This window comes from Gossypium raimondii, chromosome 8 (assembly GCF_025698545.1).
Source record: "Gossypium raimondii isolate GPD5lz chromosome 8, ASM2569854v1, whole genome shotgun sequence".
In the NCBI taxonomy this organism is placed as follows: Eukaryota; Viridiplantae; Streptophyta; class Magnoliopsida; order Malvales; family Malvaceae; genus Gossypium; species Gossypium raimondii.
In genome coordinates, this window is record NC_068572.1 from 38087842 (window position 1) to 38114835 (window position 26994).

At 33.0% G+C, this 26994-nt stretch overlaps 1 long non-coding RNA gene across 1 annotated transcript; it reads left to right on the forward strand.

Moving 5' to 3' along the window:
• Positions 1-1453: 1453 nt before the first annotated feature.
• Positions 1454-4406, forward strand: LOC105793625 (uncharacterized). The gene is made up of 3 exons (XR_001133516.2): positions 1454-1526; positions 2942-3026; positions 4273-4406. It is a non-coding gene; the product is annotated as an uncharacterized LOC105793625 (long non-coding RNA).
• The last annotated feature ends 22588 nt before the right edge of the window (positions 4407-26994 follow it).

Sequence of the window (26994 nt, forward strand, 5' to 3'; positions counted from 1 at the left end):
TTTGAAGTGTAAGGACATCGAGTTTAATGTGGGAGATTGGGTTTTCCTTGAAGTCTTTCCACGGAAGAAGGTTTTGAGGTTCAGTCATAAAGGAAAGTTAAGCCCTAGTTTCATTGGCCCATATCGAGTGCTTAAAAAGGTTTGTTTCATGGCTTACCAACTAGAATTTCCTCCTAAGTCAGATCATACTCACAATGTGTTTCATGTCTCGGTGTTGAGACGGTATCGACCATATCCCTCTCATATCATTCCAGTAGAGGAGATTGAGGTTCAACCGAATTTGACATTTAAGGAGGAACTTGTTCAAATACTGGATTGTGAAATTAAGGTATTAAGTCAAAATCAAATTCCTTTAGTTAAAGTACTTTGGAGAAATCATGGCGTTGAATAGGCTACTTGGGACCCGGAGGACTCGATTCGGCTTCAGTATCCTCATCTCTTTGGATCAAGTAATTTCAAGGACTAAATTTATAATATCCCAAAATTTAGATTAATGAGAGTGAAAATTTATTTCAAAAATAAGGAAATAACTTAATGGTTAATTGATAATTAGAACAACATGGAATTAAATAAAGGTCCCAAGTTCGAATCTTTTTCATTGCAAAATAAATAAATTTTACAAAATTCCTTTAATCATATATTTAACAAATTTGATCATCCTATAAGACCTACGTATAAATATTATTTTTAACAAATTTTATCAGCCTTGAATCATATATTTTCACCCTAGCCATCCTTCCCTTCTCCTCTCCTCCTTTCTTTTCATTTTTTTCTTTCTTCTTTCTTGTTGTCGCCCAAACCCTAGCACCACCATCTCTTTTTCCTTTATTTTTCCACAAGATCTTGCTCTATCTTCTCCTCAATCTTGCTTCCATTCTTCCCTTAATTTTCCAGCCCCAAATCTGAAATTTTGGATTTCCAAAAATGGTTCTCATTATTGCCAAGAAATGTCATTGTGCCCCTATCACCTAGTTTGTGTAAGTTCTTCTTTTCTCTAAATTTCTTAATTAATCTTGTGAGTTAAAACCCCAAACTTTTAGATCTGAAATTTGAGATATTTTTAGATATTTAAAGATAATTTTTCCAGATTTTTAAATGATCTTAAATGTGGTTTTAAATTAGCCCCAATTCGGCCACCGTTGGTGGTGGTGTGCGCGCCTAAGGGGTCAAGAAAGGGGTTTTTGTTTCTTTATTTTCTTCCATTTATTTCCAGAAAATTCTTGGGTCCTTCAACCATTCCTAATTAGCCTTTAATCGTGTATAATTAGGAAAAAATTAATCTTGATCAATCGGCGACTCAGGTCTGACAATTCAGGAAGCATAAGTGTGGTTGATTATGGACTAGAGTGCAGTTTTGGTTTAGATGTTTGGGAAATTTTTAATTTTTAATTGATTAAAATAAAAATTTTAACCATGGATTACTTACTTATTTTTCAGTATTTAAATGTGTTAGGTGCCGACTTAAACGCCCCGAATCAACAATGAATTCGAAAGACGTTCGCGTGTACGGTTCGCATCAAACCAGTGTAAGAAACCTAACTAGTTCGGATCTGAAAAATACTTATAATTGTAATGGTTGGATGGACCCCATAAATGGGTGTTTGGGGGTTGTTTAATAGGCATATTGATTGAGTTTAATACTGAATTTTAATTTAGGATAATTTTAAAGCTTATTAGAGAAACCACAAAATTTACAAGTGTACTACGGAAGAGCGTAAAAAAAGGTATAGGTCCAAACTCAAAAATTTGAATGTTAATAATGATTTTAATGATATAATTGATGATTTAGCTTTCTGATCGGGCTTGGCTAAATAGCTAAGTAATTAAATTTGTAAGTTGGTGAACCAAGTTCTTTTCGAGTCCTACCTATTTGGCTTATTAGCAAAGTTGCTAGTTTGACTGAATGATTGCATGATTGAAATTGTTGTGAAAGGTTAGTTAATTTGATGTATGATTGGTTGTATGTATAGCATGATTCTGAATAAAAATAAGGCTTATGCATGATATATTCATATGGATAATTTGCTATGAAATGTTTGAAAGTTTGCTATACATGTACACAGAAAAGTTTTGTAAGAATACATGAAAATTTGATAAATTGAGGGCAAGTTTGTAACAGCTCGATTTAGGGCTTAGTCAGAACAGTAGTTTCGGGACCACAAATTTGACTAGGAAAAATATTATTATTATTATATTTTTATGGTCTATGATTTCATGGAAAGTTTTCGTAAAAATTTCGTTCGAAAATTTTGACGTTTGAGCACTCAATTTAGTCAAAAGATCTAAATTGTAAAAAGTGCAAAAGTTGAGTTTTAAGAAATGGCATTTTAGTCATTTGGTAAATAAATAGAATTAAATGGGAAAAAGATGGAATGGGAAAAAGATGGCAAAATATGCCCATCTTCTCCATAGTTGCTGCCGAATTTTAGAAGACACCATAGCTAGGGTTTCTTTGCTTTTTCAAGCTCATAGTAAGTGCATCCTAGCCCCGTTTTTAATGTTTTTTTGCATTTTTGAGATTCTCGTAGCTCGGTTTATCTATTTTTACTGTTAATTCGAGCTAGGGTTGAAATTTGAAAAATTACCCATGTGTGAAATTTGTGTATTTTGATGTTTTATAGAAGAATATGAAGTTAGAAATTATGTTAAACAATTTTTGCTAGTCGATTTTAAGTGAAACCGATTAAAATAACATAATCGGTAAAAATACCTAAAGCTCATAACAAATAGTTAGAGTGAGAATTGGATGTTGCTATAAGAAGGAAAAGTGTTTAGCATGTGACAAAACATTAGAATAAAGAATAAAATTTAATTTTCAAACTTTGGGGCAAAAATGTAATTATGCAAAAGTTTAGGGACAAAATCATAATTTTGTCAAAAGTTGAGTCGAAGCTTGTTTTAATAAATGTGAATGTTAAAAAAGCTCAATTTGCTGTTATAGATCAAGAAAGACGAGAAGTCAACCTTAATCGAGGAAAAGAGAAGATTGGGGATTAAATTGCAAAATCTCTACATTTTGTATCGAGGTAAGTTGTATGTAATTAATACATTGCTATAATTATTTTTTTATATTTCGTGACAATATATGTGAAAGGGTTGAATATGAAATAGTTATATAAAAGTTAGAAATTTGAAATTGATAGTTGATTTGTTTAAAATCAGCTTGGTTTATGGATATACCAACTACAAGTAATGGTTGAAGTGATTCAAATCGAATTATTAAATTGGTTATGGATTTGAGAGGAAATATTGATATTATGATGTATTATGGAGAAATTGTAAATTATTGGGAAGTAAGAATCTTTGGGGAACTGTCGGAATGGTAAAGATTTGAATAAAGTATCGATGAACACGTGTGTAGTACTATGTGAAGGCTACTACATGGACCGTAAAACTTGATCACGTGTGTAGTACTATGTGAAGGCTACTATCGAATGATAATAGTAACATGGGTGGTACTATGTGAAAACCCCCAAATATTTGTTGTTATACCGACATGTTCAACGAGATATGGGTATGTGATTGAAATGTGATAAGTTGCGAAAGAGTGACTGAAGTGATGAAGTCTTGTATTGTGTTATAAAATAAATGGTTATAGTGCTATGTGAATGAGAGATGTTGGAATAGAATAGATTTGGATAGTGACAGTGACGTTAGTTTGAAAAATCACCAAAAATTATAGGAATTGAGTTAGTGGTTGAATAAGACATGGCATTAAAGCTTAATAAGATATTGGAATTTTAGTGAGACAAGGTCTAAATGATTTCGAAATCCTCTGTTCTGATTTTGGAAAATCACTAAAAATTGTAAAAAATTGATTATGTTTTGTAATTTACATTATTAAATTTCTTATTGAGTCTATTTTCAAAAAAAATAAGTGGGAACATCATTTGAATTCTGTACTAAGAGATAACTGACTTTTAGTGAAGAGAGGTCAGAAATGTCAAGCAGTGAAACAGGGGAACATTTAGAGAATAAACTTTACTAATTGGCTAAACCAAAAATTTTAAAACTTTTATGGTAAGAAGGTATATGAATCTACTTTAAGGGAAAATTTACGGATATTAATTTGGAGTTCTGTAGCTCCGGATAGAAATAATTTAGTGACTGTGATGCAGAAAAAAACAGTTAGCTGGAAATTGAATAAATAATAGATTTATGTGTGATAAAATTTATATTATCTATGGTATCATGCTAGAAATTTATTTATCAATTACATACATACTTATTAAGCTATATGCTTACTCCTCTTCATTTTCCCTTGTTTTATAGTGACATCAATCAGCTCGGAAATTGGACGAAGTCAGAACATCATCCACATTATCATCATCATCTTTTGGGTATTTTGCAACCAATACTTTTGAAATATGACATGTATAGATGACTTAATGTAATGTGGTATATATATAATATTGTTTGATTTAAAATGTTGGTGTATATTAATTGATAAATTGTTTTCTTAAAACTACTAACAAAGTATTTAGAATGTTGTGGATGGATAAATTATGTCTAAACATATAATTGTATTTGGTTGAAATATTGAAGTTGTTTGAAATTGTGTTTCGAAAATTTATAGGAGGGGTTGAATGTTTATGAAAAGGAATTATGTCAAAATTTTTGTAAAAAAAAAATTTCAGATCGTTTGATAATACTTCTTACCTTGTTTCGGTGATGAATATGGGTAAGGTGTTACAATGTTGAACATGCCAATAAATTTTGAAAGTATTGAACTATGACTATGTATGAGATTGTATGACATATTGCATGTGCATTGGTGTAGGTTATTGTTGTGGTTGACGAGGAGTTTTGTGGAGATTCGATGGCATATTAAGCCCGCATTTATTCTTAGTTAGTACACTGCACCAAAGATTCAAGGAGATTTGGCGATTTTATCGCATTTATTTGTTATATGGCTGATTTTTTGCAATTTTATTGATTCAATGGTTTTACCACATCGAGCTTTGCTCGCATTCGTTGGAATTTGGTAGACGAATTCTAGGGAACTCGTGGTGTGTAGCAGATGGTTAGGATAGGAAATTCAATTTGCATTATAATATGATCATGACTTATTACATTTTTATTAATGCTGTTTGATTGTGATTTATGGTTCTACGTGTGAATGCTTAAATGTATGTTAAACGCCTTTTTGTTTAGACTCACATTGAGCTAGTTAGCTCACCCCATTACTTCAAACTACACAGGTAATGAATAGAATTAGGACCAAACTTGGCATGCGAACGTATGACGAACTTCGAGCTCAATTTTAAACTATTTTTTTCGTTTTATTTAAAATTCGCTAAGTTTATTTTGTTTTTGGATTGTAAAGTGATTTGAATTGTGGTTTGGGACTATTTCTATTTTGGGGATTTTTCATGCATGCATAGCTTCACACATGAGAATGATTTATTATATACTGAAATTGGATTAAGCATGTTACTTGGCTTAATTAATAATTGGGTTTTTAATCTGTTTATTCGCTGCAATCAAGATAATCAAAGTTATTCTTTAAAAGCATGAATGTGCAAAGAGTTTTCTCGAAACCACGCCAGTTCTACATACCTGACTTATTAAAGATTGGATTTTAATAATGAATGTTTTTATCAAAATAACAAAGGTAATCGCAGTTTTATTAAAAAGAGAGTTTTCAACCATCGATAGGGTAGAATCATAGTTTAGGTGTCCATGTGACTTTCACAATTCGACCATAACGTCTAGGCTGGGTTTGGGAGGTTACATAGACAAAACACAAAAGCAATTCACGCATATACGTGTATTCATAATCAAATAGAAATACTTACCTTGCATATACCATATAAATCCAAAATTGTATTTATGATTAAATAGAGAGTCACATGAATACTTGAAAAATATTTTCAAGCTAATAAATCTCAAAAATAAAATCATAATAGTTGGTATATCTCACAATTCATACAATAAACCATATTATTATAATTTAACCAAATATTTGGAACCATAAAATATCAAAACCTAATATTATAGAACTAAACTTAAAACCGATTCTTTAAACACATATCATGATGGACATCAATTTTCATCAAAACAAGGCCCATCAAACCAATTCAATCAAAGTTTATAATTGTACCATTAAAACCAATCTCATTTCATGCAAAATAAAATCATGCATTATTCTCTTAAATTCATTTATATGTATATGCATATAATAAAAATATTATCAACTTACTTTGCATCTACATATAACTCTTGAAAGATAAAAGGCATAAAAAAACTATAAATTCTCATAACAAAGACAATAACTATTTAAGATTATCCATAAAAGTAGTAACTTTAATCTCATAATATAACTAAAACTTAACCCCAAACATTGAAAAACAAAATTTAACCAAAAATTTAATTACAAATCACCGGATGTATATCAATGTATTTGTAGGAAAAATCAATTTCACGATCATGATATATATATACACGTAATATAATATTACTATAACCAAAATATTCATCTCCATGAACATGTATACATAAAGTAAAATTTAAAAAATCAAAGAAATTCTTATGAATTGCACCAAAGTAATTCATATCAAACTAATTCTTCAATCATATATATATTGAATTCAATCAACTTCAATTCTAACATACGTGGAATTCAATCGAAAATTACCAAAATCAATGAGCATTGACATCACCAAAATTAAAAATTGAAAAACCAAACCTTAAAATTTTAACATAAATCCAAAAGATTTAACATATGTATGATCAAAAACATCGAATTCAAATATTAAATCCATAAAATTTAAAAAATGAATTAACCCAAAAATAATAGAGAATGAATTCGTTCTCAATTATTCAACATGACGAGGCTCGGGTGCCACTTGTTAGACCGTAAAACATGATCTAATATAAAACTTTATTAACTAGGATCTATCATATCAAATCGTCAATAACAAAATTAAATATGGAAGCGTACTTGAATCTATTAGTTTTTTGGAATCTTTGATCTTGTGGTTTTTGATCTTCCAAATTAGCAAACAAGTAATTCAGAGAAAGTGACTCTCTCTTTTCTAAAGATGAGATATTAGAAAAGTTACGTATGTGTAATTTGGGGATCATAACCCTAATATATAACTTTTGCAAATTAACCCTAATTTCTAATCAACCCATCATCAATTAGGAATTAGTTACTAGAGTATCTACACATATTTGGTCCATACTTTCTTTAATAACTAAAACCCAATAAACCATGACCAAATTAGATCACTTTTAATTTGGGTTAATCTTTTATGATAGTAAATAATAACATGTAATTACTATTATTATATATGTGATGTCCATATTTTCCAACAGATATGTCATATCTTTTGATCTATGGTTTTTTTTTACCATTGAGGTTGAAAAGCACTTTTCGATCCTAACCTTGATTTTAAACTAAAAATTTTGGTAAACAAGTTGCTTATCATGTCAAACCTTGATTTTAAACTGGGGTTTTAACCCAAGCCAAAAAGTCAAAATTTTTAGCTTTTGGCTTTTGAAAAAGTGTTTCCCAATTAAGTTATCTTTTTATTCCCATTAGATCTCATACTTTACAACATCATGTCTAAAATTGACATTTTATCTTTTCAAAAACACTTTTTGACATCAATGAAAAACACTATCAAACTTTTAACTTTTCATAATACTTTTCAAAAGCACTTTTCAACTTCAATGGTAAACTAGCTCTATTTCATTTGAATCAATATATATAGTGTAAAAACTAAAGTAATTTTACACACTTCCGTAACTATTTATATGATCAATAATTTAACAATCCAACTATTATATTTAATGATTTATTCATGTGGATCATGCATGTCAATTTTGATGTAAACTTAAAACTTCTAACTATTTGTTTATGTAAAAAATTCAACCATTGAATATATATTAATATAGAGAGAGTATTTTAAATTGATATGATAAAGATATTGGATTGGTTCGAAAATTTACAAATACTAAAAGTACATTTATATCGATAAATTCAACCGTTGAATCGTTAAAATATTAATCATATAAATAGTTACGAAAGTGTGTATAACTACTTTAACTTTTACATCGTATAAGTGGATCCCTTTCCATATATATAATGAAAACTTTGGACATGATTCTAAGTTTCTTTTAAGGTTGAGTATTTGGTACACTCGATCATGTATCTTTTTTATTTATTTCATAAACAACTGTAAAAATTGACATATATTTATTTTTAAAAGTATTTTAGTATACTCTTATAGGACACTTGTCAACCTCTAACACTACTAACGTTTTTTTTTCTTAGAATTGATTTAAAACCACAAAAAATCTAGGAGCGAGAAAATGTTTTTAAAATTTAATTATTTACTTTAATGTTTACTATAATTTGGTTCTTATATTTTCATAATAATATTAATTAGATTAAATAGCTAATATTGTTAATTTTAGATTAAAATATTATATGATTATTTATAATTCAAATGTAGTAAAAATCTTATAGACCAATACATGACTTCTCATTTCTTTTAAGTTTGCCTTCTTTTTTCTTTTTCCCTTTTTATTTTTTTACATTATGAGACAATAATTAAACTTCAATTTTAACCCCTAGACTATGTTAAAATTTGGAATTTATTTTTTATATAATTTGATCATTCTACTTTTATAATATCATTAGTTAGCCTAAACAGTAATATTATTAACTATTCCAATAAAATGATGATGACAATTTTTTACTAACACTACTCCAAAAAAAATTATCAAAATGAGTTTGAATGGATGTTTTAACAAAATTGTAAAATATTTCCCTTTTTTTAGGGTTACATGATTATCAAATGTTTTTTTATTTTAAAATGTCATACCAATAAATTTAATAGAAGAACTTAACAAAGGGTACAATTAGACCTAAATTTTAAATAAAAATAATGATCTATAAAAATAAGAAATTAAATTTTAAATATATAAAATAGATAAAACTTAAAATTCATTTGAACTTCTACTCCATAAATTATTCAATGCAAGACGTTGAAACCGTACTAATGTTAATTAATGAAGAGTTGCGTTCGGCGATGGGATAACATCTACATTTATCACTGTTTTATTCCAACGATGTCATATTATGTACCTTAATTATCACCGGTTTAACTATAATGAACTAAGAATAGAAAAAATTGATGAAGTTATATTTACGTAGTATGCATACGCATCTAACATCTAATAAAATTATGGACCGATTGGATTTCATGCCCAATAAAAAAAATCAAGATAAAGAATAATAACTATAGTTATTTATATCTTCAAAGTTTATATAATACTAGATTATGATACTTATGATTTATTCACATTATACTTATAGAATACAAAAAATTAGTTATTGAACTTAATCCAGTTGATACATTAAAAAACCAAAACACCTTCGGCAGTAGGAGTTGATAGAATTATTTGAGGAGGCACTTCAATAGGCTCCTTTTCCGTTAAAAGTCTATGGGAAACTCCGAGAAACGTCTTGGAAACCGAAAAATGATGTGTGGCAGATTCCTCGGAAATTTCAAGGACCTCAGAGGGTTAGATTTTTCATTTGACTTGCATTCAAGCAGAGGTTGCTGACTAACGTGGAGAAAGTTTGTCGAGGTCTTGGGCATAGTTTAGTGTGTGGGGTTTGTGGGCATATCTCGGAGGATGTGCTGCATGCTATTAGGGATTGTACTGCAGCATGAAACATTTGGAATCTTTTAATCCCCTCTGATCGACATGACATATTTTACTTTGACAATCTACAAGATTGGCTCACCTCAAACTTACAGAACCATCCTAATTTTTACTTTGGTGAGGTTGATTGGCAATGCTTCTTTGGGATTATTATTTGGCGTACTTGGAAGAATTATAATTTCTTCATATTTCAGGGTATCTGTAACAACCTATTTTCAGTGAAATCAGAACAGTAGTTTCGGGACCACAAATCCGAGTCAAAAAGAAAATTTATTTTAATAATATTGCATGGTCTGCATTATGATAGGAAAGACGTATGAAAATTTCGATAAGAAAATTTTATCGATTACATGTTTAATTATAGAAAGGACCAAATTGTATAAAATGTAAAAGTTGAGTTCTAGTAGCTATAAGTATCAAATAGCTATGGAATTAAAAAATTGAGGTCCTTATATGGTAATTAGGCAATTAAGAAAGTTAGTAGATATTTTGATGATTCATCCATGGAAAATTAGAAAAAAACTGACTAAATTGGAATTTGGAATAAATAAAGATGATAATAGCCTAATATCATCTTATTTCATCATCTTCCCAAATTTTCTATGGAAACCCTAGGAAAGAGAAAGAAAATCAAGCAAGCTTAATTAGGTAAGTAATCATGTCCCATTTTTAGTAATTTTTATATTTTTGAGATCGAAATAACCTAATCTATCTATTTTGGGGATCAATTTGTAAAGATGTTAAAGTATTGAAATTTTTCCATTGATGAATATGCTGAAAATTTGAAATTTATGGTAGAAAATGAAAGGTTGTTGATAGATAAACATCTTTTGTTAAATGAATTTTGATGAAAACATCATTTAGGAACTAAATTAAAAGATGTAAAATTCATGAAAAACTTCTAATTTTGTGAAATACATGGGTTGTTATTGATACATGTAAAATTTGACTAGGCTTGGAATAAGGATTAAATCACATGAATTTTATTTTTCGAGCCTAGGACGAAATCATCATTAATTGAAAGTATAGAGGTAAAATGGTAATTTTGCCTAATATGTGAATTGAATAGAAATGAGTATGAAATTATATTAAATTGAGTTAAATTTACTCGTATATATCCGGATAGACAAAATACGGAATTGGATCAAGGAAAGGAAAAAGTAACGGATTAGTAGATTACAACTAACAAACATTGTTGAGGTAAGTTCGTGTAATTTAATTTTGTAATTATATGTGTGAATTGGTTTGAACGATTTTTATGTGAATTATGTATTGGCCATGTATATGAAATCTGACTTCATATCGGGAAAATACCCGATAAATGTTAAATCTCGTTTGAATGAATGAAATTCGATTGGATGCAAGGTTCTGTTTCCCAAAATGGTAGTGTTCCTGCATATGTTGTGGACATACCATAGCTCGAAAGAGCATCCCGATATAAGCCCTCTCAAGCTTCCCGTTATAGTGTTCTTACGAGCTTCCCGTTAAATGCTCTTCGGAGCATCCCGATCGGTTGTGACCCTACATGTGTTGTGGGCACACTGCAACTCTTATAAGTGTCCCTTTATATGGTTCTTTGTGAGCTTTCTGTTAGTGCTCACTTGAATTTCCCATTATATGGCTATCTGGTGCTTCCCTTTAAGTGCTTTTCGGAGCTACCCGTTAAGTGCTCTTTGGAGCTACCCGTTATAGGCTCTTTGTAAGCTTCCCTTTATATTTCCCGGATAAGCTTCCTGTTATAAGGCTCAATGAGCTTCCCATCATAGTGCTTGAGAGAGAGCTTTCTGCTTAAGTGCTAATAAAAGCACTTTCCGATATGAATTGATGAATTTATAGTATTGTACACTTCAGGTGTACTACCCAAGTATCCATCGATATTTCAAATGATTCAATGAGTGAATTTTTGACATGAGAACATGTGAAATCAAAATGAAACTATTATTTGTATATGCATGAAATATTTGAAAAACTCGATACCTGATGAGCTCATCCTTGTTCTTGATATTTACATGAAATACATGACTAACATTCTTGGTGAAGTTGTGTTAAGCAAATGGCGAATTTGCTTTGGATGCACTTTGTATGCTTACTTTATGTATAAATGTATGGTAAGTTAATTTTCTTTATACGAACTTACTAAGCATTAAGTACATACTCTATCTTATTTCCTCTGTTTTATAGTTCTCAGAGGCTCTTTGGGTTGGAAGCTTGGCAGAGATCACTCACACTATCCATCGGCCTATTTCGGTATATTTATAAAACTAATTTTGGTTATAATGGCATGTATAGGTTAACTTGGCCATTGATGACATATAAATATTTTGGTTGTAAATAGCCATTTGAATGGCTTATGTTTGGTATGTTTTGATGTGTAAATAATTTAAATATTGCTTAATGTGTGTTCGAAATGTCAAATGATGGTAAGTACATGGATGAATTTGATCAATTAGGTAAAATAGAGTTTATGAATACAAGTAATGAAAATATCATGTATATGACTTGGTTTTGGCTTGATTTAAATGTCTTGTATTGGATTGGGAATGTGTTTAAGTGTTGATGTAGGTGGCAGAAAAAATTGGGTGAGAAATAAGGCTTAGAAATGGCCTTATTTTGTCCACACGGACAGAGACAAGAGTGTGTGTCTCAGCCGTATGTGACACACGGCCTACTACATGGGCATGTGACATGACCGTGTGTCCCCAACATCTTAAAAATTCAAAATAGAATGCTCATGAATTTTCACATGGCCTGACACATGGGCGTGTGGCTTGGCCGTATGACCCATGTACTTAAATATATTGCAAGTTAGAGAGTTACACGGGCTGGGGACACAGCCATGTGTCCTACTTCAAATACCACATGGCCTAAGACGCGAGTGTGTCCTCACACGGCCTGACCACACGGGCGTGTGTCCCTTACACCTTGGGAAAATTTTGAAATTTTGCTAAAAATTCTCAAAGATTTCGATTTATTTTTGACTTGTTTCTTATGTATGTTTTGGGCCTCAAAGGCTCATACAAGGGAAGATATGACTAATTTATTATATGAATGTTAAGTAATATAAAATATTTGAGATTGATCTGTAAACTTCGGTAATGCTCTTAAACCCTGTTTCGGCTACAGATACGAGTTAGGGGTGTTACAGTATCTCTTGGAGTAATGATGATTCTATTAAGGTTTCTTATAGATGGTCCAAGCATTTTACTTTATCTGGTAGGGCCCTAACATGTTCGAATTAGATTTTGGCTCCTTGCACACATTTGGTTGGGAATTGGGCCTATTTGAATACTAATGGTTCTGTAAGATACAGGAATGATTTTGCTGTTGTTGGGGGAATAATGAGAAATTGAAATTGGGAGTGGATTATTGGTTTTAATATATACTTAGGGAGCTGTTCAGTGCTGGAGGCTGAACTTTAGGGGCGTTTTGGATGGTTTAGGCATTTTAGTTTATCATGGCTATGACCACGTGTTAATTCAAACTGATAGTCTTGAAGTAGCTGAGGTTATCAAGAAGAGACTTATGGGAGGATCTAATTCAACGTTGATAAGAAGGATTCTTTAGTTGCTGTCACAATTTGAGAATTGGAGTACTTCACATATTTCTAGAGGGGACAACCAGGAGACTAACAGTCTGGTCAAGCTAGCACATGGGGAAGCCATGGATTGCGAATTTTGAAAGTATCCCCGTTTAGGGGATTGGGCTAGCTTATCTAGTATGTGCTTATTTTATTTTTCACTGTTTAAAAAAAACCAAAACACACATATATATACATTTATTAAAAGTTCTTTTTTAAAACCACATAAAGATTTAGTTAAAATGGTAAAATTAAATGATTTGAATAATATTGGTTAGATTTTAAATTTCACCATTTGTCATATTTTATTAACTTTATATAAACATATCTTTAAAAAAATACTATCGTAATGATAAAATTACTTTATAAAATAATAATATTTTAGTCACGTTTCGACTAAGTTTTTACTTGGTTGATTCATCACATCAACTTAATTAGAGAGTAATAATATATATTATTTTAAAACACATTTTTGTTAAATTATATTATTTTAAAACATTATCCATTTGAATGAAAAGATATCTCCAATCAATATATTTCTTTTAAAGAAATTTCGGGTTTGAAGGGGTCTGGAATCATAAAGGACCCTCAACCATTTATGTTTATGGAAAGATCAAAGGGAAACGAATCTTTTACTAAATGGGTTGGAAAGGTGTTTGCTCGATAGAAAAATTGAAAACACCAAGAGGGGGTGAATTGGCCTTTTAAGAAATGGTGAAAGTAAAGAGAGAAAATTAACACTATTGACACAAGGATTTAGAGTGGTTCGGCCCCAATTACCTTAGCTTTCCACCACTAAGGATTTTCCCAAATTCACTAATTTGGCCAACCTTTGAGGACAAGGTTTAACTTTACAACTCTTTAAGATTTCTACCCCAAATCTTAAGTTACAAACTCTCTTAAAGATATACAAATAAGTAAACAAAGAAACAATCCTTACAAGATTAAATTGTTTGCAAAATGAAGCTCAATTACAATAAAATACACTTGAGAAAAAAAATAGAAATAAATCCCACAAGTGTATGTAAGAAGAATATGAAAGTTTTAATCTCTAAGTTTGTTTGATTGATAATTTTTGCTTGAAGGTGCTTTCTTGTTGTTGTAGGTATTTGGAAGATGGTATTTATACCCCCTAATAGATTTTCAACCGTTGAGGTTGTTGGTGTAATGAATATGGCCGTTGGGGATGTAAAACTATAGCATTTATTTCACATACAACTACGAGTATCGATACCAAATAAAAGGGTATCGATTTTTTATAATAAATGCTAATTCAGTGACCTTTGGGATTTATTAATCGATACTAACAAATATTTTATCAATACTTTTGGAAATAGGTATTGATATCGGATCTATACTTCATAGGATTTGTGAGAAACAAAATGCTATTTTGGTATCATTATTAAAGAAGGTATCGATTATTTTTTAAAAATACCTGTAACCTCTTAAACTCGGCCTAGACATTATGGCTAGATTGAAAAGTCTACATTAGCCACCGAAATGGCTAAGCTAACTTACGTTACTTTTGAAGACTTTAAATAAACTCATTTTAGAGAAAACCGTAGTTGTACTTTGAGTTAGCTTAAAAGCATTCATTCATTAGGTCGTGTATGCTTAGGATTCATTTTATTGTTGACAGTGTTGTTTTAGAAAAACCATTTGCTTGTTGCTCTTATTTAAAAAAAAAAGCTCGCAGTTAAACTAATATAGCGAAAAAACCATTTTTCAAGTCTTTTTTGGAAAATTAGTTTCCTTATCGTTTTCTTTTTTCAAAAACGGTTCCTTTACAATTTACTGGAAACTAGGGAACAATATCAAGTTTTACTTAAGCCCAATATCATGCATTATCCGATTATTATGCTTGAGTAATCCATGCATGCAAGAATCCCCAAAAGAAAAGTTACCAAGCCACAGACCAGAAATAATTAAAAATTTACAAACCAAAACCAATAGAGACTGTTAATACTTATTAGAAAAAAAAACCAAGGTTCAAGGAGATCCTCAGAATGCCGAGTCCGATCCTAATTTCATGGTTTACCTGAAAAGTTAAACACTATTGGGGGAGAGCTTGTGAAAAGCTTAGTATGAGTCAAATAATTATTTAAACAAACATACATATATATAAAATACAGTGAAACAGATTAGCTTTAACAGAAGAAAACAGAACCATCATATGAATTTCAGATCATTACATAGTCATTATCAAATAGATGTCAAATGGTGTAAGAGCTTAGGTCATCATGCATTCGAGTGATAATCATTAATTGCGATACCATTCAATAAAAAAAATACAATACTTAGCATGATAACATTCGAATATGTTGTGCACATGATGCAATGCAAAAATGTTCCTACCCATACCATCCGCTAAACACCACGAGTTCCCCAGAACTCGTCATCCAAACTGCAAAACATTATAAGCTTAAGCCCATTGCAGTTAAAACCACTAATAACAATATGCAAAAAATTCTGCCAGTAAGAATGCAGATAAGCTGCCATTAAAAATGTGATAAATCGCCATTCCCCTCAGTACTCCAGGTGCAGTACACTAACTACGAATATTACGGTCTTAATATGTCATCGGTACTCTACGAAACTCCTCCGTCAACCATAAAATTCCAACCCAATGCATATGTAATATGTCACACAAACTCATACATAATCATATCTCAATACCTTTCACATTCATTTGACATGCTCAGCATGTCCTCAATAATCACATACTTTCAGTAAATGGAAACAGTGTTCCAATCTTTCAAATTACCATTGTGTTGGTATCAATCAATATCGTTCAATTTCACATACTTTACCAATTTTGATTGTGCATAAATAACACCCTTTTCAATACACAATATAACAAATATTTCATACGTTTAAATCATACATAATCTTAATATCTCAACACGTCATATCATTCAGTCAAACATTCTCATATCTCATAACTCAAATATGTAATTACAAACTCAATTAAATATTCATACTATCAAACTAGAATTTTGCCAACATATCAATCTTTTAAGGCTCGAAACATACATGGTTCAGCCACTCACAAAATCAATAATTTGGTTATTAAACCAGTCCAATCAGCAAGCTAATTTATCAAATATAACATGATATTTCACATTTTCAAACAATTTTATGAGTTTAGAACCCACACCTTATTTTTCTTTTCCTCGCAGCACACTAGCGAATCTTCCAATTTTCCTTAATAATTCCTTAAACGAACCTAAACCAAAATTGAGTATAAATTCAATCAATTTAACATTAAACCCTCCCCCAAACACCCACTTATGATTTCAAACCAATCGTTGAGATTATAACCATTTTATGAATCCAAACTAGTTAGATACCTTACATTGTACCGATGTGAATCGTACGTACAATCGTTCTTCGCCTTTACGAATGATTTGGGGTGTTTGGGTCAGCACCTAATTCAATAATATATTGGAAAATCAGTAGCTAATTAATGATTAAATTCCTTCATTTAATCAATCCATAACTTTTACCCAACAACTACATCGAAATAACAAACTAGTTATCCTTAATTACACTTACGCTTCACGATTGCGAGTTTCAAATGATCAATCGATCAAGAATTTTTTTCCCTAATTGACATGGGTTTAAAATATAATTAGGAGGCTTCAAGCACTCAAATTATGGCTGAAATTAATTGGGAAAAGTTCAAGAAACAAAACAGCCCCCTTTCTTGCACATAGGCGCACGCACCACCACCCATGGTGACCAAAATTGGGGTTGAATTTTAAAACGGTTTGTTAGGATCATCCCGATTAGGAAAAAAACAAGTAAAAATAGTAGAAGAAATTGAGTAGATGAACAAACAAATTTAAAGTGGAAAAACTCCTCTAAAAAAGATAAAAAACCACGGGCAAAGATAATTTTACTATAATGGCAAAAGAATGAAGAGTAAAAACTATGGAGATAAAAACTAAACCCAAAAACCCGAAAAACAAAGAACCCTCAAAACGTAAACACAAAATTCTCTGAATGTGTTATGAGTTCTAATCTAATGGGTATAATTTCTAAGATTGTAAAAGAGCCTATTTATAGGCTAAATTAGTAAGTCAAATAAACTACACTAATAAATGTCAAATATATTATACTAATAAATACTAAATCTTCTAAAAAGAAAATATATTTTTGTTTAACTTGACTTGCAAGTAATCTCTTAGAATTTGGGTCACACAACTCTAACAATCTCCACCTTGACACGAATTCTTTCAATGCCATCTTTGCAAAACACCTTACACGGCCTATCTTGAACTATGCAGGAATTAATCGAGTCGAATCTATGCTTAGAAGCTGGAAGACTTCTAGCCTTCGACTTATGCACTGCCAAATCAAAACTAACCCGGGTCTGATTTTCACGAATACAGTGCCCTAACTTTTCAAAACCTGTATCCAAAAGAGAACCTCTCTTCAATGAAACGGTCATACCTTTTTCCCTCCTATGACCAAGTTGCCTCCGCTCCAAACGAGTTGACTTTGACTCCGTAACGAATGAGGGACGTCCAATTTCACCGGTCATTGTAGAACCTTCCAGAATATAAAGGCTGCCAGTTCTTTTCCCTTTGAACAAAACGAGAGCTCCACGAGATACTTTAATGTCGCTCGACTGGATGTTGATTCTGCATCCTTTCAAGTCTAAAATACTCAAGGAGATGGGATTCTTTCGTGAATCAGATACATACCTGACATCTAAGAGTGTCCTAATCGTCCCCATCGTGTATCCTAATTTTAATGAGACCAATACCGATTATCTTACTAGATGAATCGTTTCCCATATGCACAACTCCACCTTCAATCGAATCGTATGTGGAGAACCATTCTCTATTGGGACACATGTGGAAAGAACATCCTAATCTAGGATCCACTCAGACGTAAGCTTGGAGTTATCGCTCGTTGACACTAACAAGAAATCATCACCACCTTCATCGACCAAATTAGCACCAATTACATCTTCCTCGTTACTCTCAGTAGCTCTTTTATTTCGCAGTTTATAACAATCTGCTTTGACATGACCTAACTTTTTACAATAGCGACACCTTTTGTCTCATTTCTTTGATGCTACCAAAACAAAAGCTTGCCTATCTACTTTGTTATTCAAACCAAACTCATTGTCGAGTTTGTCTCTACTCAACAAAAGACCCTTCACATCTTCGAACGAGAGGTTGTCTCTGCCATAAATCAAGGTCTCCCTGAAAGACTTGTATGAAGAGGGTAAAGAGCACAATAATAGCATAGCTTGATCTTCATCGTCAATATGAACCTCAACGTTCTTTAAATCATTTAAAAGAGTAATGAATTGACTGATGTGATCTCTAAGAAGCTCACCTTCGTTCATGCGAAACATAAATAGACGTTGTTTCAATAGTAAACGGTTAGCCAGAGACTTAGTCGCATAAAGAGTTTATAACCTTTTCCACAAGGCGAATGAGGTCTTCTCCATCAATACCTCCTGCAATACTATATTCGCGAGGCACAACTGGATTGCAGACAAGGCATTTTCATCAAGCTCTTCTCATTCTGTTTGATTTAGATTTTCAGGCTTTTTACTTGTAACAACCTTTTTCAAGCCGTTTTGAACTAAAATTGCCACAGATTGAAATTTGTCTCACCATCGAACTTCTCAATTTCAAACCTTGTTACTGCCATCTCTAAACGGGCTAATCTATGAAAATTGAACTAGCTCTGATACCACTTGTTAGGATCGTCCTGATTAAGCAACAAACAAGTAAAAATAGCAAAAGAAATTGAGAAGATGAACACACAAATTTAACGTGGAAAAACCCCTCCAAAGAAGAAAAGAAAACCACGGGCAAAGATAATTTTACTATAATGGCAAAAGAATGAAGAGTACAAAGATGGAGATAAAAACTAAACCCCGAAAAACAAAGAACCTCAAAACGTAAACACAAAATTCTCCGAATGTGTTATGAGTTCTAATCTAATGGGTATAATTTTTAAGATTGTAAAAGAGCCTATTTATAGGCTAAATTAGTAAGTCAAATAAACTACACTAATAAATGTCAAATATATTATACTAATAAATACTAAATCTTCTAGAAAGAAAATATATTTTTTTTTAACTTGACTTGCAAGCAATCTCTTAGAATTTGTGTCACACAACTCTAACAATCTCCACCTTGACACGAATTCTTTCAACACCATCTTTGCCAAAACCCGCCACGGGCCTATCTTGAACTATGTAGGGAATTAACTGAGTCGAATCTATGCTTAGAAGCTGGAAGACTTCTAGCCTTCGACTTATGCACTGCCAAATCAAAACTAACCCGGGTCTGATTTTCACGAATATAGTGCCCTAACTTTTTAAAACCTGCATCCAAAAGAGAACCTCTCTTTAACGAAACGGTCATACCTTTTTCCCTCCTATAACCAAGTTGCCTCTGCTCCAAACAAGTTGACTTTGACTCCGTAACGAATGAGGGACATCCAATTTCACCGGTCACTGTAGAACCTTCCAGAATATAAAGACTGCCAGTTCTTTTACCTTTTAACAAAACGAGAGCTCCACGAGATACTTTAATGTCGCTCGACTGGATGTTGATTCTGCATCCTTTCAAGTCTAAAATACTCAAGGAGATGAGATTCTTTCGTGAATCAGATACATACCTGACATCTGAGAGTGTCCTAATCGTCCCATCGTGTATCCTAATTTTAACAGTACCAATACCGATTATCTTACTAGATGAATCGTTTCCCATATGCACAACTCCACCTTCAACTCGAATCGTATGTGAAGAACCATTCTCTATTGGGACACATGTGGAAAGAACATCCTGAATCTAGGATCCACTCAGACGTAAGCTTGGAGTTATCGCTCGTTGACACTAACAAGAAATCATCACCACCTTCATCGACCAAATTAGCACCAACTACATCTTCCTCGTTACTCTCAATAGCTTTTTTATTTCGCAGTTTATAACAATCTGCTTTGACATGACCTAACTTTTTACAATAGCGACACCTTTTGTCTCGTTTCTTTTATGCTACCAAAACAAAAGCTTGCCTATTTGCTTTGCTATGCAAACCAAACTCATTGTCGAGTTTGTCTCTACTCAACAAAAGACCCTTCACATCTTCGAACGAGAGGTTGTCTCTGCCATAAATCAAGGTTTCCCTGAAAGACTTGTGTGAAGAGGGTAAAGAGCACAATAATAGCATAGCTTGATCTTCATCGTCAATATGAACCTCAACGTTCTTCAAATCATTTAAAAGAGTAATGAATTGACTGATGTGATCTCTAAGAAGCTCACCTTTGTTTATGCGAAACGTAAATAGACGTTGTTTCAACAGTAAACGGTTAGCCAGAGACTTAGTCGCATAAAGAGTTTCTAACCTTTTCCACAAGGCGAATGAGGTCTTCTCCATCAATACCTCCTGCAATACTATATTCGCGAGGCACAACTGGATTGCAGACAAGGCATTTTCATCAAGCTCTTCTCATTCTGTTTGATTTAGATTTTCAGGCTTTTTACTTGTAACAACCTTTTTCAAGCCGTTTTGAACTAAAATTGCCACAGATTGAAATTTGTCTCACCATCGAACTTCTCAATTTCAAACCTTGTTACTGCCATCTCTAAACGGGCTAATCTATGAAAATTGAACTAGCTCTGATACCACTTGTTAGGATCGTCCTGATTAAGCAACAAACAAGTAAAAATAGCAGAAGAAATTGAGAAGATGAACACACAAATTTAACGTGGAAAAACCCTCCAAAGAAGAAAAGAAAACCACGGGCAAAGATAATTTTACTATAATGGCAAAAGAATGAAGAGTACAAAGATGGAGATAAAAACTAAACCCGAAAAACAAAGAACCTCAAAACGTAAACACAAAATTCTCCAATGTGTTATGAGTTCTAATCTAATGGGTATAATTTTAAGATTGTAAAAGAGCCTATTTATAGGCTAAATTAGTAAGTCAAATAAACTACACTAATAAATGTCAAATATATTATACTAATAAATACTAAATCTTCTAGAAAGAAAATATATTTTTTTAACTTGACTTGCAAGCAATCTCTTAGAATTTGTGTCACACAACTCTAACAATCTCCACCTTGACACGAATTCTTTCAACACCATCTTTGCCAAAACCATACGGGCCTATCTTGAACTATGTAGGAATTAATCGAGTCGAATCTATGCTTAGAAGTCGGAAGACTTCTAGCCTTCGACTTATGCACCGCCAAATCAAAACTAACCCGGTCCGATTTTCACGAATATAGTGCCCTAACTTTTAAAACTCGCATCCAAAAGAGAACCTCTCTTTAACGAAACGGTCATACCTTTTTCCCTCCTATAACCAAGTTGCCTCTGCTCCAAACAAGTTGACTTTGACTCAGAATTAATGAGGGACATCCAATTTCACCGGTCACTTTGTAGAACCTTCCGAATATAAAGACGCCATTCTTTTACCTTTTAACAAAACGAGAGCTCCACGAGATACTTTAATGTCGCCGATTGGATGTTGATTCTGCATCCTTTCAAGTCTAAAATACTCAAGGAGATGAGATTCTTTCGTGAATCGATACATACCGACATCCGAGAGTGTCCTAATCGTCCCATCGTGTATCCTAATTTTAACAAAGACCAATACCGATTATCTTACTAGATGAATCGTTTCCCATATGCACAACTCCACCTTCAACTGAACTGTATGTGAAGAACCATTCTCTATTGGGACACATGTGGAAAGAACATCCTGAATCTAGGATCCACTCAGACGTAAGCTTGGAGTTATCGCTCGTTGACACTAACAAGAAATCATCACCACCTTCATCGACCAAATTAGCACCAACTACATCTTCCTCGTTACTCTCAATAGCTTTTTTATTTCGCAGTTTATAACAATCTGCTTTGACATGACCTAACTTTTTACAATAGCGACACCTTTTGTCTCGTTTCTTTTATGCTACCAAAACAAAAGCTTGCCTATTTGCTTTGCTATGCAAACCAAACTCATTGTCGAGTTTGTCTCTACTCAACAAAAGACCCTTCACATCTTCGAACGAGAGGTTGTCTCTGCCATAAATCAAGGTTTCCCTGAAAGACTTGTGTGAAGAGGGTAAAGAGCACAATAATAGCATAGCTTGATCTTCATCGTCAATATGAACCTCAACGTTCTTCAAATCATTTAAAAGAGTAATGAATTGACTGATGTGATCTCTAAGAAGCTCACCTTTGTTTATGCGAAACGTAAATAGACGTTGTTTCAACAAGAACAGTTAGCCGAGACTTAGTCGCATAAAGAGTTTCTAACCTTTTCCACAAGGCGAATGAGGTCTTCTCCATCAATACCTCCTGCAATACTATATTCATGAGGCACAACCGGATTGCGAGACAAGGCATTTTCATCAAGCTCTTCTCATTCTGCTTGATTTAGATTTTCGTGCTTTTACTTGTAACAACCTTTTTCAAGCCGTTTTGAACTAAAATTGCCACAGATTGAAATTTGTCTCACCATCGAACTTCTCAATTTCAAACCTTGTTACGCCATCTCTAAACGGGCTAATCTATGAAAATTGAACTAGCTCGATACCACTTGTTAGGATCGTCCGATTAAGCAACAAACAAGTAAAAATAGCGTAAGAAATTGAGAAGATGAACACACAAATTTAACGTGGAAAAACCCTCCAAAGAAGAAAAGAAACCACGGGCAAAGATAATTTTACTATAATGGCAAAAGAATGAAGAGTACAAAAGATGGAGATAAAAACTAAACCCGAAAAACAAAGAACCTCAAAACGTAAACACAAAATTCTCCGAATGTGTTATGAGTTCTAATCTAATGGGTATAATTTTTAAGATTGTAAAAGAGCCTATTTATAGGCTAAATTAGTAAGTCAAATAAACTACACTAATAAATGTCAAATATATTATACTAATAAATACTAAATCTTCTAGAAAGAAAATATATTTTTTTAACTTGACTTGCAAGCAATCTCTTAGAATTTGTGTCACACAACTCTAACAATCTCCACCTTGACACGAATTCTTTCAACACCATCTTTGCCAAAACCATACGGGCCTATCTTGAACTATGTAGGAATTAATCGAGTCGAATCTATGCTTAGAAGTCGGAAGACTTCTAGCCTTCGACTTATGCAATCGCCAAATCAAAACTAACCCGGTCCGATTTTCACGAATATAGTGCCCTAACTTTTAAAACCTCGCATCCAAAGAGAACCTCTCTTTAACTAAACGGTCATACCTTTTTCCCTCCTATAACCAAGTTGCCTCTGCTCCAAACAAGTTGACTTTGACTCCGTAACGAATGAGGGACATCCAATTTCACCGGTCACTGTAGAACCTTCCAGAATATAAAGACTGCCAGTTCTTTTACCTTTTAACAAAACGAGAGCTCCACGAGATACTTTAATGTCGCTCGACTGGATGTTGATTCTGCATCCTTTCAAGTCTAAAATACTCAAGGAGATGAGATTCTTTCGTGAATCAGATACATACCTGACATCTGAGAGTGTCCTAATCGTCCCATCGTGTATCCTAATTTTAACAAAGTACCAATACCGATTATCTTACTAGATGAATCGCTTCCCATATGCACAACTCCACCTTCAATCGAATCGTATGTGAAGAACCATTCTCTATTGGGACACATGTGGAAAGAACATCCTAATCTAGGATCCACTCGGGCGTAAGCTTGGAGTTATCGCCGTTGACACTAACAAGAAATCATCACCACCTTCATCGACCAAATTAGCACCAACTACATCTTCCTCGTTACTCTCAATAGCTTTTTATTTCGCAGTTTATAACAATCTGCTTTGACATGACCTAACTTTTTACAATAGCGACACCTTTTGTCTCGTTTCTTTTATGCTACCAAAACAAAAGCTTGCCTATTTGCTTTGCTATGCAAACCAAACTCATTGTCGAGTTTGTCTCTACTCAACAAAAGACCCTTCACATCTTCGAACGAGAGGTTGTCTCTGCCATAAATCAAGGTTTCCCTGAAAGACTTGTGTGAAGAGGGTAAAGAGCACAATAATAGCATAGCTTGATCTTCATCGTCAATATGAACCTCAACGTTCTTCAAATCATTTAAAAGAGTAATGAATTGACTGATGTGATCTCTAAGAAGCTCACCTTTGTTTATGCGAAACGTAAATAGACGTTGTTTCAACAAAGAACAGTTAGCCGAGACTTAGTCGCATAAAGAGTTTCTAACCTTTTCCACAAGGCGAATGAGGTCTTCTCCATCAATACCTCCCGCAATACTATATTCATGAGGCACAACCGGATTGCGCACAAGGCATTTTCATCAAGCTCTTCTCATTCTGCTTTGATTTAGATTTTCGTGCTTTTTACTTGTAACAACCTTTTTCAAGCCGTTTTGAACTAAAATTGCCACAGATTGAAATTTGTCTCACCATCGAACTTCTCAATTTCAAACCTTGTTACTGCCATCTCTAAACGGGCTAATCTATGAAAATTGAACTAGCTCTGATACCACTTGTTAGGATCGTCCGATTAAGCAACAAACAAGTAAAAATAGCAGAAGAAATTGAGAAGATGAACACACAAATTTAACGTGGAAAAACCCCTCCAAAGAAGAAAAGAAAACCACGGGCAAAGATAATTTTACTATAATGGCAAAAGAATGAAGAGTACAAAAGATGGAGATAAAAACTAAACCCGAAAAACAAAGAACCTCAAAACGTAAACACAAAATTCTCCGAATGTGTTATGAGTTCTAATCTAATGGGTATAATTTTTAAGATTGTAAAAGAGCCTATTTATAGGCTAAATTAGTAAGTCAAATAAACTACACTAATAAATGTCAAATATATTATACTAATAAATACTAAATCTTCTAGAAAGAAAATATATTTTTTTAACTTGACTTGCAAGCAATCTCTTAGAATTTGTGTCACACAACTCTAACAATCTCCACCTTGACACTAATTCTTTCAACACCATCTTTGCCAAAACCATACGGGCCTATCTTGAACTATGTAGGAATTAATCGAGTCGAATCTATGCTTAGAAGTCGGAAGACTTCTAGCCTTCGACTTATGCACCGCCAAATCAAAACTAACCCGGTCCGATTTTCACGAATATAGTGCCCTAACTTTTAAAACTCGCATCCAAAAGAGAACCTCTCTTAACTAAACGGTCATACCTTTTTCCCTCCTATAACCAAGTTGCCTCTGCTCCAAACAAGTTGACTTTGACTCCGTAACGAATGAGGGACATCCAATTTCACCGGTCACTGTAGAACCTTCCAGAATATAAAGACTGCCAGTTCTTTTACCTTTTAACAAAACGAGAGCTCCACGAGATACTTTAATGTCGCTCGACTGGATGTTGATTCTGCATCCTTTCAAGTCTAAAATACTCAAGGAGATGAGATTCTTTCGTGAATCAGATACATACCTGACATCTGAGAGTGTCCTAATCGTCCCATCGTGTATCCTAATTTTAACAGTACCAATACCGATTATCTTACTAGATGAATCGTTTCCCATATGCACAACTCCACCTTCAACTGAACTGTATGTGAAGAACCATTCTCTATTGGGACACATGTGGAAAGAACATCCTGAATCTAGGATCCACTCAGACGTAAGCTTGGAGTTATCGCTCGTTGACACTAACAAGAAATCATCACCACCTTCATCGACCAAATTAGCACCAACTACATCTTCCTCGTTACTCTCAATAGCTTTTTTATTTCGCAGTTTATAACAATCTGCTTTGACATGACCTAACTTTTTACAATAGCGACACCTTTTGTCTCGTTTCTTTTATGCTACCAAAACAAAAGCTTGCCTATTTGCTTTGCTATGCAAACCAAACTCATTGTCGAGTTTGTCTCTACTCAACAAAAGACCCTTCACATCTTCGAACGAGAGGTTGTCTCTGCCATAAATCAAGGTTTCCAAAAGACTTGTGTGAAGAGGGTAAAGAGCACAATAATAGCATAGCTTGATCTTCATCGTCAATATGAACCTCAACGTTCTTCAAATCATTTAAAAGAGTAATGAATTGATGATGTGATCTCTAAGAAGCTCACCTTTGTTTATGCGAAACGTAAATAGACGTTGTTTCAACAGTAAACGGTTAGCCAGAGACTTAGTCGCATAAAGAGTTTCTAACCTTTTCCACAAGGCGAATGAGGTCTTCTCCATCAATACCTCCTGCAATACTATATTCGCGAGGCACAACTGGATTGCAGACAAGGCATTTTCATCAAGCTCTTCTCATTCTGTTTGATTTAGATTTTCAGGCTTTTTACTTGTAACAACCTTTTTCAAGCCGTTTTGAACTAAAATTGCCACAGATTGAAATTTGTCTCACCATCGAACTTCTCAATTTCAAACCTTGTTACTGCCATCTCTAAACGGGCTAATCTATGAAAATTGAACTAGCTCTGATACCACTTGTTAGGATCGTCCTGATTAAGCAACAAACAAGTAAAAATAGCAGAAGAAATTGAGAAGATGAACACACAAATTTAACGTGGAAAAACCCCTCCAAAGAAGAAAAGAAAACCACGGGCAAAGATAATTTTACTATAATGGCAAAAGAATGAAGAGTACAAAAGATGGAGATAAAAACTAAACCCCGAAAAACAAAGAACCCTCAAAACGTAAACACAAAATTCTCCGAATGTGTTATGAGTTCTAATCTAATGGGTATAATTTTTAAGATTGTAAAAGAGCCTATTTA